Below are 11255 nucleotides of genomic sequence, written 5' to 3' on the forward strand. Positions count from 1 at the left end.
AAGCTCCAGGCCTGTCTCCCAGCTCCACCAAGCAAAGGCCTGAAGGGGGCATCCAGGGGCCAGAGGGCAGGAGCCGCTGGGCAAGCCTGAGCCCCAGGGTGCCGGTGAGGCCCAAACTCTGCCCTCTGGGCTCTCCCCAAGGGCCCCTCCCCTCCTTGGGCTGGCCACACTTCACCAGGCTGCTTACCCACCCTGTCTCCCTTCTTGGACTATGTGTCGGTCACCCACACTAATGGCAGCACCACGCATGGAGCCCTGGGCGGGCCAAACCCAAAGAGGCTTTGCTGTCATCACGGAGCTTCACTGCCCCCGGCACAGGTGGGCTCCGGGGTGGGTGCATCGAGGAGGTTGGAAGGGTGGGGGTGTGGGGGGGATGGAGGAGCTGGGGGCACCGAGCCACCGGCAAGGAGAACCATGAGAAGGAGAAAAAACCAGCTACGCAGAAGATGAAGGTCCCCGGCCCAGTTATTCTGGAGCCCCGTGAAACTTGTACATTTTTATCTAGTTAGAAAATCAAAACCAAAACCTATGGTCGCCCTCCTGGGGAGAGTCCTCTGCCTTCGTATCCAGGAAAGCCATGCCTGTCTGGTCATTTCGGCTCTCCCCGTGGAGGTGGGATTAAACCCCGTGGTCCAGATGAGGAGACTGGGACTCAGCTAACAAGGTGCAGAACTTGGATTTGAACCCAGGACTGTATGGCTTCAGAGCCAGCTTAGGGACCTGGACGGCCACCTGGGGGGGGGGGGGGCAGCCCTTCGGAAATCCCGACGGGAGGGGGTAGGACACGGTGCTGGGCCCCCCGGCCTGCCTCTGCCGTGTTGCCGAGCCTCCCTTTCTGAGCCTCCCCTGGCTCCCCAGGCCGCCAGGACGGAGAAGGAGCTAGCCCCGGGGGGCTGCAGAGCTGGAACACAGCTGTCAGCAGAAGGCTCTGCTTTCGAGGGTGGGGGGTGTCACTCCAGGGCTGTGTCTGGTGAGAGGGTGGTAGGGGTGGCCGTCCGAGCAGCCTGCACGCCCCCAGCTGAGGGCTGAGGTGCCAAGAGGCAGTTCCAGTAATCCAAACCATACGCTTGCCTGCCTGCCTGCCCAGCCCCCCCTCCTTCTCTGGCAAAGGGCCAGGGACAGACAAATCTGGGTCCCCTTGGTCCTCTATCACTGGCACCCACAAGGCCTGGGTGCACAGGAGGTTGGGGGCGCCCGCCCCAGCTCGTGTTGACGAGCAGGTGGCTGGTGTGGGGTATCAGGTCAAGCTCAGGGGAGTGAAACAACCTGTCCCCAGCAGCCATGGCGGGTCTCAGGGACCACCCGACAGAGGCCAGGGCTACAGAGTGGGGATGGTCACGGAGCAGTTACCCGGTCCAGATCCCTCTGCTTTCGGGCCTGGCGGGGGCCACACTTGGTTCTGGTTTCAGAACAGGCAGCCTCAAAGTGGCCCTACCCGGCAGGGCGGGGGGATTTCTTCCCACCCTCAGCTCAAGGAGTCCCCACTCCCTGCAGAGGCCCCACTGGGCGGCTGTTTGTGTTCAGGCCTCTGATGCTGCAGAGAGATTGGGCCTCCCTCTCCCGCTGTCCAGGGCACATTCAACGTCATTCTCCAGGTTCTCTCTGTCCCCAGATGTGTCCATGCTTCCCACCTCTCCACCTGGATGTCCTCTCTGGCTCCCATGGAGCATCGCCCCATCGACACCCTTTCTGTCCAGGCGAGAGGCCCGCATCCCCAGCCTTGCGTCCATCCTCCCCAAGCAGGAGGGCACGAGGGAGCCCCAGGCTGGGGAGACAGCCCCCACAGTGTTCCAGGCGCCGCACCAGCCCCCACCTCCAAGGGCAGTCGGTGTCAGTGGCAGCGGTGGACCAACACACCTGGGCCTTTTACTCAGTCTGGGGGCAGCCAGGACAATAGATGGCTGGTGACACTACTTATAAATGTGGGGGGGTTTTCTGTGGCTTCCGAAACAGCTGGGGTACAGCACGTCTGTCTCGCATGCTGCTGTGTTCCAGCCCGAGGAAGGTCAGGAGTGAGGACGGCCACACTGAGCGTAGGCCAGATGCCGAGCTGAGCATCCCTCATATGCTCTCTCCCCTAGGTCTCCCGGCCGCCCATGAGGCAGGTGCCATTGTCCCCACAATGGTGCTGGAGAAGCTGAGGCCAGGGGCCAGTAACTTGCCCAGGGGTCACACGGTGCTGGAAGAGGTCAAGTGGGAGGGGGACGAACCCCAGAGCTGTCATCTCACCCCTGGGCTGCTCGGCCTGGTCCTTGGCAACACGGTTACCGCACGTTATAGGCAGGCAGCCCGAGGCCCGGAGGGAGGCAGGAGAGTCCTAAGCTGGAAGCCTGTCCTCCCGAAGTCCCAGGCCCACCTCTCCAGGCCCACCCTGCGGGAACCTCACGACCTCTGGGCAGGACAGTCCAAGGAGAGCCAGGAGACCAATGGTTCATGCTCTTCTCTCAAGATGCCCCGTTGGGGTTGGAGCCTCAGCCCCAGGCAGGGAGAACCTAGAGGTGTGCCTCTTGTCCCCACCACTGGGAGGCTCCGTGGCCAGGGGCGGGGGCCAGGACAGACAGAGGGACAAGTTGCTGGTTTGGCGGCTGCTCCATCCAGTGCCTGGCAATGGCCTTGGATGTGGGAAAGGGTTAAGCCCTCTGCAAACTGCAGCTGTTCCCTTGAGAGCAGAAGTGCCACATGAGGATCCAAGCAGGAACCCTGAGTGGCCCGCAGGCCCGCTGAGTAAGGGAGTGAAAGAGGAAAAGGGGCAGGTGGCCCAAACCAGCCATCAGCTCCCACCCTGGCCACCTCCCAGCAGGCCCTGGCCAAACAGAGACCTTGGCCTTGGAGTTATCTTCCCTGCCTCAGCTAGCAGATGGGGGGGGGGGGGCGGGGGGGTGGTCCCTGGGCCCTAGATGTCCCCTCCCCCCTCAGCCACCCTGGCTGATCCCTTTCCCCGCTGTGCTAGGCCCTGCAGCTCCCTGAGGGCAGCTCCCTAAGAGGTAGGACTGGCTCGAGGTCCCACCTCTGCCTCAAGAGCCAGGCAGCCCCAGACACACTTCCTGAGATTCCACATCTGTGAAATGGGTTAAGGAAAGAGGCCCCCACAGTGTTGTCTCCATGGCATCCTGCCCGCATAGGACTAAGCAAGGAGTATGGCACAGAGCCCCACAGGGACGGAGGGTCCCTGCATCCTGCCGACGGGCCCTGCCTCTCCCCCTTCCCAGGCAAGATCCATTATGACACTCTGTAGTCCCTTAAGCCCCCCCAGAAGCAGGGGGTCACATCCCTTCCTCCTCCCCTGGCATTTGGGGAGGCCTCTCTGGACCCCCAGGGCAGCCCAGGAGTGAGTGCCAGATGTGTGGGCTGGTGGAGGTGGCCGGGAATAGAGCTAGTGCTCCGGGGCCGTGCCAGGGCCAGCCACCCGGCTCTCGTGAGAAGTAGCCTCGTGGGCCGTGTCCTGCATAAGTGCTCTCAGTTCGGGCTGCAGAGCCTGTTAGGAATTAAGTCAGGCCAGCCAGCCGGAGGCCCATTACATAACCCAGTGGGGGGCTGGCGCTGGCCACCTCCCGGCCCTCCGCCATTCTGTTTCTGCCCCATCAGCCAGCTCTGAGAGGAGATGGTTCGCATGACCACCCCCCCACACACTCGACCTCCAGCTCCAGGTAAAGACAAGAATCTGTCCACGCTTGCCGGTGGCCCAGGCCAAGGACCCTTCAGGACCACTCCCTGGTGGGGTGGCCCCCGGGTATGATGGAAGCCAACCCCTGGCCAGGAGGCAGTGCCCCACCCCCGTCATCCAGTCTGGCAGCTGCAGGAGGGGTGAAACAGTGGGGTCTCTGGCATGAACGGCATACACTCTCCCCTGCAGAGTAAACCATTCCAAAGCCTGGACACGTGTGCCTGAAGCTTCAGTCGTCCACGTCCCGTCGATGTGGGAGGTTCTGGTGGAAAGCTGGGGCACAGCCACCTGGCCACAAGCCAATCCTGCCCTTGAGCCTTGACCCAGCCCCAGCCCCATGCCCTCTCCCAGAACACCTTCTCGTGGCCCACAGCCTCTGTGGGACACTGCCCACCAGGGCACGCTGCCCTCGCCATGACAGGAGGGCTCTAAGAGGTGACCACCACCCTCTTTTGCTGCCCACACACCCCTTTCTCCAATCCCCGGGGAACCCAGCGGCTGGGACTGTGACACGTGAGATGCTGTCCAGGCCCAGGAGGGTTTGCAGAGCCCAGCACCGAGACGGGCAGAACAATGCAGGGGGTCTCCACTCCATCCCCAGGGTGGGCACGGCAGGCTGCTGATGGTCAACACTACCCCCTGAGCTGGGCGGCCCTGACATTCAGGGATGTGAATGGGCGTGACCCATCGCCACGGCCTGGGGACAGATTCTGCTGTCAGGGAGCCCCGTGCCAGGCACGGGAGAGGCTGGACCCGAGTGGCCAGGGCCAGGGAAGCCTGTGCTGCTCTCGCTCAGGTGCTCCCTCAGAGGCAGAGGCTCCTGCTCAGCTGGAGCCCCTCTTTCAGTCCCTCTGTCTCCAGCTCCGGGCCCGGCTCACACAGGGACACGAACACCTGGCGAACACCTGTGTGCTAGGCTCTCTGGACGAGAGCCACGGGGGCTGGGTGCCCCTCAATCTGCCTAAGGATCCTGTCATTGTGCCAACATCACGCCCAGGTCAGCCAGGGGCTGGATCGGGGATGCCACCCATTTCCCTACGACCTTCCATGTCACCTGCTGCTCCCTCCACGGCCAAGACATTCAATTTCCACATGCTGCCAGGGTCTAGTTAACGGCCCCTCCTGCCCACTGCTGCTCAGCGCCCTAGGCCAAGCCCCAAGCCACGGGGACTCCGGTGGACCTGTCCTGGGTGACTTGAGTCCTGAGGCCCTTCCTGCCCCGGATGCGCCCTGCCTCGGGACTCTGGGAGGACCTCAGGCTGGGACAAGCCTCCCTGACCTTTGAGCCCACTGGCCACAGGCCTGAACGGAGGCGGGTCCCTCACTCGGCTCCCAAGTGTGGGGGAGACAGGCAGACAACAGGCTTCTCTGACCCGGGCCGCTCCCCGGAGGTGATGGGAGGGGAGGTCCAGTCACTGTCCAGCATCTGGCCCAACCGTCACCACCCACTTGTCCGCCCACTGTAGCCTGGCGTCGAGCCCAGTCCGGGCTGGTCATGGACCAGGTGCCCACACCACTCTAAGCTCTGCCCCTGGAATGCCCTGGCCCCCCTCAGGCCCCCCCCCCCATCCAGTGTTGGTTCCCTGCCTCACTCTACCCCCTCCTAGTTGGCTTCCAGATCCCAGCTCCTGCAGCTGTGGAACGTTGGGAAAGTTGCTTAGCCTCTCTGGGCCTCAGTTCCCTCACCCAGATAGCAGGGGTATTCATAGCACTATCTCGTGGGGTTGCTGTGGGCATTAAGTGAGTTCATCCAGGGGAGCGGCCTTCACACTCAGGCTCCATTCCTGGTATGGGCTCTGTGGACACTGACTTTCAGTCACGATGAGAACACGCCGCAGATCTGAAAATGTCACTGCTTTGATGAAAAGCCTGCTCCTCTCACCTGTGGGGCGAGGCCACCCTCCCTGACATGGCCACTCTGACCCTCCAGACCCACCCCACCCACTGCTCCCTGTTGAGCCGATGGCTGCCGGGCTGGCTCCTACCCCTGTCCCCGTAGCACGTGACCACACCAGAATGGTGGAAACCAGGCTCCATCTAGACTGGGACCCCCTTGAAGCAACCACTGGCTTCCTTCTCCCCCAAATGCAGGGCCCAGGCCCAGCCTGGCCCAGAAAAGGTGCCAGGGAAATGCTTATTGATTGGGACTTGGATCGATTCACAGTCAACCATCTCTCTCTGGGGCCAACATCTGAATTCCTCAAAGTTTGGTCCAGCTGGGCTCCAGCTCATCTTCCAAGGTTAAGGCGGCAGGGCTCCTCACAGGAAGACCCCAGCTCAGAGGGCAGCCTGCAGGCTTGGGACACCCAGCCTGGGGTCAGATCCGGCTACCCCCTGGGAGGAGCTGAGACCCTGCTGGACCCAGGAGCTCGGGCAGCTGGGGTGCCAGGGTTTTCCCGGCTTGGGAAGGGGGAAGAGGAGGAGCTGGGGGCCTGAATTGCCAGGGCTGTCTGTGGCCCTGGCAGGATGGCCACATTCCAGTCTCACTGCCGGCCGCTGGCCACTGCAGACTGCTAAACCTGGCCAGACAGACTGAGAGGCTGGGCCCTCTCAAGGGCCAAGTCTGTCCAAGGAACAAAGGCTTCTGGGCCAGGTTCCCAACCACAGAAAAGACCGGCCAGACTTCCAGGACAGCTGGGATTTCAAAATATCTAGTCCATCGTTGAAACACCGATCCTGATGGTTGGAAACTATCATTACTGCCCCCTTGCACATCCCCAGCAGTGACTCAGGCTGCCTCGGACAGGCCTTGTCTCCTTTTTGGCCCATGGAGGCTAAGGACCCCTCCTTCCTCCGAGCCCAGGATACGAGGCCAGCCTACACAGGCAATTTCTGGGCAGGGCAGCTGCTGGGTCTTAGGCTGTCTTGGCTCTGTAGCAGATGCTGGTGTTCAAGAGCCTTCCATATGGAGCTGGCGAGGTTCTGCCTGGGTCCTGTTCACTGGTATCTAAGAAATACAAAGCAGGTAATGGAGAGAGTGTTGGGGGGGGGGGGGTACATGCACATGATTTTACAGTCTCCCTCTCTGAGGAAGGTGACTTTGAGCAGAGATTGGAAGGATATGAGCAAGCTAGCCATGCAGATATTGAGGAAGGAGCATCTCAGGCTGAGAAAACAGCAAGCCAAAGGCCCCCAGGTAGGGACGTATCCTGGGTTCAAGCTAAAATGACCAACTCCTCCAGTTTGCCCCAGGCGGAGAGGATTCCCTGCACTTTGAGTATTAAAAGCAGGATGAGTTGGTCACCCTAGCTAGGGAGCCTCAGGGAGGCCAGTGTGGCTGGAGCAGGGGAGGGGGGAGGAGATAAAGTCAGACACGTGACGGGGCATCAGGTCCCATGAAGACCCGTGAGGACTTTGTCTTTTATTATGAGACAAAAGCCCTAAGAGTTGTGTTGTTGTTTTTGTTCTTTAACAGAGGAGGGATGTGATCTGACTTAGTTAAAAAGCTGTTGTCACAGAAGTAATTGTGGGGACCCTAGGGGGTACAGGGGGGACTCTGCTTCCTACAACAGTGGATTAGATAAATTAGATCATCCTTCCCACTCGGGACAAAGAAAAAGGTGAATTAAAACAAAGACATTTTAGGGGCGCCTGTGTGGCGCAGTCGGTTAAGCAACTGACTTCGGCCCAGGTTATGATCTCGCCATTCGTGAGTTTGAGCCCCACGTCAGGCTCTGTGCTGACAGCTCAGATCCCGGAGCCTGCTTCAGATTCTGTGTCTCCCTGTCTCTCTGCCCCTCCCCTGCTCGTGCTCTGTCTCTGTTTCTCTCTCTCTCTCTCAAATAAAATAAACATTAAAAAAAATTTTTTTAAGATATTTTAATCTTAAAAACATCAACCCAGCTAAAACTCAGAAGAGAAGGAAGGATCTAGGGAAGTCAAATCAGATGGTCTTACCCTCAGGTTATTTATGAAAAAAAAAAAAAAAAAGCTGGGGAACTGCGCTTCACTTTTAATGGCCATATGGGGTCTGGGGAACAAAGTTGAAGAGAATCTTCAACTTGAATTTAGAGTAAGGGCATCCCAGACTGGTGTTGTCCGCAGGCATATAGCAGAATTGCACGAAAATCCTCTATCTGCCTAGACCTCAAATTTTTCCTACAAATAATTTTAAAAATACAATGTCCAACACAGAATCAAGGATAACGAGGCACAGAAGGAAAAAAGGCTCCATGGTTGAAAACCACCAGAAACCCACAAAAACTCGAAATACTGGAATTATCAGACACTGACTCAAATACCTCCTTATCTGATCTCCACAATAGCTCTGGGTGGTAGACACAACCATTACCCCCACTTTGAAGATCATGAAATGGAGGTGTGGAGGCTAGGGACTTGCCGAAGGTCATCACCCCACTAGAGGGGTGTAGTTCAGCACGGGTCAGTTGCCTCTCAACTGTGTCCCTAAAAACTCACCACGTGAGAGGGTCCTTAGAAGGGAAAACTAATGAGGGGCGCCTGGCTGCCTCAGTCGGTGGAGTCTGCAACTCTTGATCTTGGGGTTGTAGGTTCAAGCCCCACATTGGGTGCAGAGATCATTTTAAAATAAAATCTTAGGGGCACCTGGGTGGCACAGTCTGTTAAGCGTCCGACTTTGGTTCAGGTCACGATCTCAGGGTTCGTGAGTTCGAGCCCGCCATCGGGCTCTGTGCTGACAGCTCAGAGCCTGGAGCTGCTTTGGATTCTGTTTTCCTCTCTACCCCTCCCCCACCCCTGCTCACAGTCTCTCTCTCTCTCAAAAACAAATAACCATTAAAAAAATTTTTTTAACAAAATCTTAAAAAAAAGAAAGGAAAACTAATGAGGAGAAAGGAATCATGCCTGATGTGCCTTCTGTGCTCTCCTCAGAGAGTCCTAGAGGCACAAGAACAGAGCCTAAAGCTGACCTTGTGCCACAGCTAAGAGCCACAGCATCTCCATCATGGGAGGGAACAAAGAACAGACGTGCCCGGGACCACACAAAGGAACACCTGCCCAGCCACCTGCCCTCACGTGTCAGGGACAGGTTCTTGGAGGATGATGAACGCACATGGGAGCAGATGAAGAACCAAAATAGTCCACCAAGGAGAGAACAAGTAGCTTTCTGGGTGACAGTCTGGAAACAGGCATTACAGTGCCAATGCTCACACCCTACCACCCAGCAATTCCCTTCCAGGAGCTGCCATAGTCTTTCACAAGCGCACAGAGATACAGGTGTAAGGACGTCCGCTATGGTGTCAGTTACAAGGGTGAAACATTGGAAACCACCCCAAATGTCCTCTCACAAAAGGCCAGTTTAAAAATTAAGGTGTAGCCAGTACATATCAGGACGCCACTAAAAAGAACGCGGTAGGATTTTTATGTATCAGCATTTTTTTAAGTTTATTTATTTCGAGGAGGGGAGGTGTAGAGAGAGAGACAGAGGGCCAGGGAGAATCCCAAGCAGGCTCTGCACTGTCAGCACAGAGTGTGACGTGGGGCTCAAACCCACAAACCACGAGCTCATGACCTGAGCCGACATCAAGAGTCAGATGCTTAACTGACTGGGCGACCCAAAGGGTTTCCCCAAAGGGAAAAACATTTTAAAGGGTTTAAAGGCACGATCAAGAGTACTCTGAGGCAGAAAAGGGGGCCGTTCTCTGCCGCCCATGTGTGGCAGGTATGATCTGGGGGACACCGCATATGGCCTGTAGCCTACATTTCACTCATGCCTGGAGATAATCTCCTTCATGAGAAAGCGGTGATGGACCTTGAGCTCACTGGACATCAGTCACGGGGACTCGTATATCAGTATGATAGACCTGCTAACGTGGCCGGCACACTTGTATTTTATTCTCTGGCTGCCCCCCCAGCAGAGACACCAGCCACGATAGGGGAGTTTTGCTGCGGGGTTGAGCCGGAGGAAGGAAACGCCAGCAGTGCAGACCCCTTCCTATTAGGGGATAACCTGCGATGAAGGGCCTACGTAGGTATTAGGGGCAATTCTCCACGACTGCCTGCTTCATAAACCTGCCTCGGGCCAGCCAAGGGTGTGACAGGGGTCGGGGGCCAGAATGGGTGCTCTCATCTGAGCATGCAGAAGTCAGTGGCCAACGCATCCCCGGGCCATTTCTCTTTGGCCAGGAACGGGGTGTTTCCCGGGCCAGGGCTCCGGCTCTGGGGTGCTGGAATGCTATTTGATTCCACGCTCACATTCCTGACCCCCGCTGCCAAAATGTGTCACGGCGTGTATCAAAAGAGTACTTAAAAATATTGATGGTTTAAGAGGACTTTCAAGGCCTTTCTTGAGAGCTTCAAAGACCAGGCCCAGGAACCTGGGCCAGACCATTCTAGCAGTGGAGACACAACTGTAATGCACAAAACGTGGCAGTTTGGAGGGTCTTGGAGCACATTTACCCCCCACCTTCCATCTCGCACAGAGGAAGCTGGATAACCATCCGTCACCGTTGGCCCTTCAGAGGCAACTTGTCAGTTCTGCCACAAGAGCATTTTTTTTTTTCATGTTTACTTATTTTTGAGAAAGAGAGAGAGACCGAGCAAGCAGGGGAGGGGCAGAGAGAGAGGAGAGAATCCCAACCAGGCTCTACACTGTCAGCACAGAGCCAGATGTGGGGCTCAAACTCACAAACCGTGAGATCATGACCTGAGCCAAAACCAAGAGTCTGGACACTTAACCGACTGAGCCACCCAGGCGCCCCACTACTAATTTTTTTTTTAATGTTTATTTATTTTTGAGAGAGAGAGACATAGTGTGATCAGGGGAGGGGCAGAAAGAGAGAAAGAGAGAGGGAGGCACAGAATCCGAAGCAGGCTCCAGGCTCTGAGCTGTCAGCACAGAGTCAGACGGGGGTCTCAAACCCACGAACCATGAGATCATGACCTGAGCCAAAGTCGGATGCTTGACCGACTGAGCCACCCAGGCGCCCTGCCAGGAGTTGGATGGCTGAGACAGAAAGCCTCCCCTTCCCGCCTTCTCAGAAGACAGGACGTTACCTGCAGCCATAAATCAAAGCTGGCGGCTAAAACTGGCTAGACAACCCCTGCCTTCCATGTTCTCAGTTCATCATCTCACCAATTAACAAGGACAGAAGTGCCCAGCCCCGAGAACTTCTTCCAGGGCTCAGACTAATTCTGCAAGCGTGGGGGTGGTGGCCCCTCTGAGACCCGCAAAGCCTCAAAGCCTCCTCTTCTTGCTCTGGGTCGTCAACCCTCCTTGTTGGACGAAGAGGCAGAAAACACTCACCACTTCCTGGGCGGAGGCTGAGCCAGAACCCACGTTCTGGCAGGACTGGATTCACACTTGCCCTCTGGTGGCACCTTGCCTGGCCCTCGAGCCATGTGTCAGACACATGCGCGCGCGCGCGCGCACACACACACACACACACACACACACACACACGTCTCTGCCCACCTAGACCCAACACCAGAGGGCTTCTCCCAGACTCAGCCCCAGGCTGAATCTGTCCAACTGAATCATCTGCACAGAAAACCAGAGCTTTCAGCCCCGCCAACCTGCTTCCCCTTGGACGCAGGCCCCCTGGGTGCTGCATATTTTGATGGTATGGACTTTGTGGCCATGGTTCACACCGGCTCCTTGCTGGTTTTCTCCCTT

Source organism: Acinonyx jubatus, chromosome C1, assembly GCF_027475565.1.
Source record: "Acinonyx jubatus isolate Ajub_Pintada_27869175 chromosome C1, VMU_Ajub_asm_v1.0, whole genome shotgun sequence".
In the NCBI taxonomy this organism is placed as follows: Eukaryota; Metazoa; Chordata; class Mammalia; order Carnivora; family Felidae; genus Acinonyx; species Acinonyx jubatus.